We start from the raw sequence: 3,905 nt of genomic DNA on the forward strand, positions 1-3,905 counted from the left end.
GATACAACATCTCCTCCTCTCCCTGTATACACACATACACGGTGTTTCTCTCTCTCTCTCTCTCTCTCTCTCTCTCTCTCTCTCTCTCTCTCTCTCTCTCTCTCATCCATGTAAATAAAAATAAATCTTTAAAAAATAAATAAGGCCCAGCTATGACTATGATTCATATGTGAATCCTGCATTGCCTCTAAAACTGTGGATTAGGTGAGGTAGGAAAAGAGAACCACACTGCTAGTAAATTGCTCACCTGTTTTGGAACACTTTTGGCATACTAACTAATGATGAAGACACAACTACCCTATACCCAAGAACTTCCACTCCAAGGCACATACCCAACTGAAGTGTGTGCCACATGCACCAATAACTGGAAACCTAGGAGAGGCATTTTGCATGACAGCCAAAACTGGAACCAAGCCAGATGTCCATCAACAGTAGAAGGGAAAACAGACAATGAGATATCAGCTTCGTTACCTGACAGAACACCAACATCAGCTACACCAGCAAAAGGGATGAGTTTCACAAAGAGAGCAGATCCCAAGAATAACACTACACGACAACCACTCAAAGAAGGCTCAAAAATAAGCAAGTTAACTGTATTGTTTTGAATGTGTACTTACATGGTAAAATGATTTTAAAAAAAAAAAAAAAAGGAAGAAAGCCTACCCTGAAGTCAGGATAGCTGGTAACTTTGTGGGAAGTTGGCTGTCAAGGAAAAGGGACTGCAGAGACATGGAGGGTCATCTCTGAATGTGGATGGTGGTATGTAAGCTATTCTGACCCAACAGCTATAGGTTTATGTTGTATATATTCCCTGTACTTATGTGATGCTGCCAATAAAATCGTTTAAAACCAAATCATTCTTTCTTGCACCTTTTCTTTCCAGGAAAGTCAGAGGACTGTGGTCTCTGCACCTGGCTCTCCTTTGCTGCACCCTCTGTCTGTACAGGCCTGGAAGGCAGAGACGGTGCAGGGTGGGTGGAAAACAGAGCTGCCACCTATAATTTTCATGATAGAATGACCGTCTCAAGGGTAATCTCAGGGTAAGCCTCTGTCTATGTTAAGAGACTTTTGGGACAGGAAAACAAGAGCGGGCGAATGAAGAGGTCTGTGATCAGTACAGGCCAGAAGTGAGGGGCAGAGGAGAAATACCACACAGAGCAGTCATTCAACATATAACAAGTGCCAGGACATAGCCTCTGTTCTGTGACTAGATACAAGAGCCATGCAGAGTCAAAAACCCTTCCCTAAAAGTGCGTCCATTTCTACGAGACTAGAAGAACGCCTTTTTCTCCCTGAGCCTGTGAAGCTGTGACAACAAATGGGGTTCTTCAGCACGCCGTTTTCACCATATAGAAAGGGCGTGTCTGCACGTGGACAGAAGAGGGCTGATGGAAGTGCGCAGGAGGCTGAAGGTTGGAGAGATAAAGCAAAGGGATGAGGGTGGAGCCCTGACGAGCAGAGGCCAGTGAAATCAGAGAGGATATCTGGAAGCCTTGGGTCCCCAGCGCCACCCCTTTTACCCCTGTCTACTGCAATTCAGGTCTTCTCAGCTAGGCTCGGACAATATGGGTCAGATCTTGTGCTCAGTTCTAGTAACAGAAACGTAGTACCATGCAGGACTTCCTCTTACGGACACTGCTGTTCAATAAGGAAACTGAGGCACCAAAAGATCATCCATGGCATTACGGAAGCACACAGCAGTAGACCATCTCACCAGCTACAGAGCAAGAAGAAAGTACCGAGGAAACTTCTTGAAGGTGATCTGTAAACTGGGCCCTCAGTGATGCTTTGGACTCAAGGCAACAGGATTAGGGAAGGCGACAGGTACAGCTTGAACTACAGTGGGGAGAAAAGAATCATGAGGCCGTGCTTGGAGGAGAAAGCACAGAGACGGGGCCGCCAGGATCTAAGAGCCACTTAGATGAGCTTGGGCTTTGTCGTGTATGCAAAGGGAGCCTTTGGAAAACTTTAAGCAGGGAGATGATGCCCCAGAGTCCAATTTTTCTTTAAGAAAAAAATCAAGGAGATTTTTGCTAAGTCTGGCACTGTCTGGCAACAGGAAAACTCTCTCTTTCCTTCTCCCTTCCCTTCCTCAGCCTCCACCCTCTTCCAGAACTCCAAATCTCTCAAGCTCCCTTCAGTGTGGAAAGGTTTCACTTGATGCCCTATGACATAAATGCATCTGCTAGTAACAGGAGCACAGACCAGCTACCCTGAAAGTTGGGCTGTATCCTGCTATGTCCCACCAGGCTTAGGGCTGCACAAGCCTCCAGTCCTGGCCCCTACAAGATAAAAATGATTATAGTTGGGCCAAAGAGACGACTCAGTAGGTAAAGTGCTTGCCCCAAACCTGATGACCTGAGTTCAATCCCTGGAACCCAGAGTATAAGGAGAGAATTGACTCTGGACAGTTGTCATCTGGCCTACAAGTGCATGCACCGACACTCACATACAACAATAACAAATAAATAATTTTTAAAAAAGAAATAGTTTTGGGCTGAAGAGATGGCTCTGTGGTTAAGAGCACTGACTGCTCTTGCAGAGGACCTGGGTTCAATTCCCAGTACCCACATGATGGTTAACAACCATCTATAACTCCAGTTCCGTGGGATCTGACACCTTCTTCTGACCTCCACGGGCATTGCAGGACACGGGTGCACTTACACATGAAGGCAATACACTCATACACATAAAATAAAAATAATAAATAATTTTTTAAAAAAAGAAATAGTCTCTATGCCTCCTTTAGAGGCAGAGGCAGGTGGATCTCTGTGTGAGACTGAGGCTACCTGGTTCATATTGTGACTTCCAGGAGGGCTGTGACTAGGGAGAGCCTGTCAAAAAACAATCAACGAAAAGACGAAAGAAAGAAAGAAAGAAAGAAAGAAAGAAAGAAAGAAAGAAAGAAAGAAAGAAAGAAGAAAGAAGAGAGAAAGAAAGAAAGAAAGAAAGAGAGAGAGAGAAAGAAAAAAGATATAGTCTCTATGCTTCAGAGGTTGTTATGAGAAGTAGATAAAATGAGTCAAAAGTCACAGCCTAGGACTTGAGGTGAAGCTCAGTGGCAGAGCGCTGCATTCACAAGGCCCTTTGTTCATTCCCAGCACTGTAAGAGTTAAAAGTTCACCAATTCCCAAAAGTTGTTCTCTGACCTCTACACAAGAGCTATGGCATGCACTGCTTGTGCGTGCTCACGCACACACACACACACACACACACACACACACTCACAATAAATGAAAAAAGTGAAAATTCACGACCCTGGCATCTTTGGATCTGCCAAAGAACTCTGATAAAGCAGCATCTTGATGCAAATATCATTAACAAGGCTTTCTACTACTTTTACGTGCCTAGGGTTTTCGGGGAGGTCTATTTCTATCGTATTATATTCTGTCATAAAGACAGCATCAAGCTCTACTGAGCTTCGCCCACAGCCCTGAGCCGTGACTTTTAACTTACTTTATCCCACTTCTCACTTCTCGTAACAACCTCTGAAGCATAGAGACTGTGTACTTTAAAAAAGACAGCAACATTAGTTGGTTTAACTAATGTTAAAAAGATGTATCTTGGGGCCAGCCAGATGGCTCAGCAAGTAAAGGCACGTGACACACAAGCCTGGCAACCTAAGTCCAATCCCCAGAACCCACAGTGGAGGAACGAAAACAAAGTTTTCTTCTGGTCTCCACACATAGGCCATGGCACACAAACACACATGGACCCACACACACATGTGCACACAATAATCTTTTTAAAGCTATAGCTTGAGCCAGGCATGGTGGCACACGCCTTTCATCTCAGCACTCGAGAGGCAGAGGCAAATGGATCTCTGTGAGAGCAAAGCCAGCCTGAACTAAAGTTCCAGGCCAGCCAGGGCTACATAGTAAGAAAGACCCTGTCTCAAAAAAAAA

General features: G+C 44.7%; 1 protein-coding gene across 17 annotated transcripts in view; it reads right to left on the reverse strand.

Annotated features, from left to right (window-relative positions):
* Positions 1–3,905, reverse strand: part of Erc2 (ELKS/RAB6-interacting/CAST family member 2) — a 1,070,830-nt gene that overhangs the window by 908,677 nt on the left and 158,248 nt on the right. The gene's annotated exons all lie outside the window — the stretch shown is intronic.

Source organism: Nannospalax galili, unplaced genomic scaffold (genome assembly GCF_000622305.1).
Source record: "Nannospalax galili isolate Female #2095 unplaced genomic scaffold, S.galili_v1.0 scaffold485, whole genome shotgun sequence".
Classification (NCBI taxonomy): Eukaryota; Metazoa; Chordata; class Mammalia; order Rodentia; family Spalacidae; genus Nannospalax; species Nannospalax galili.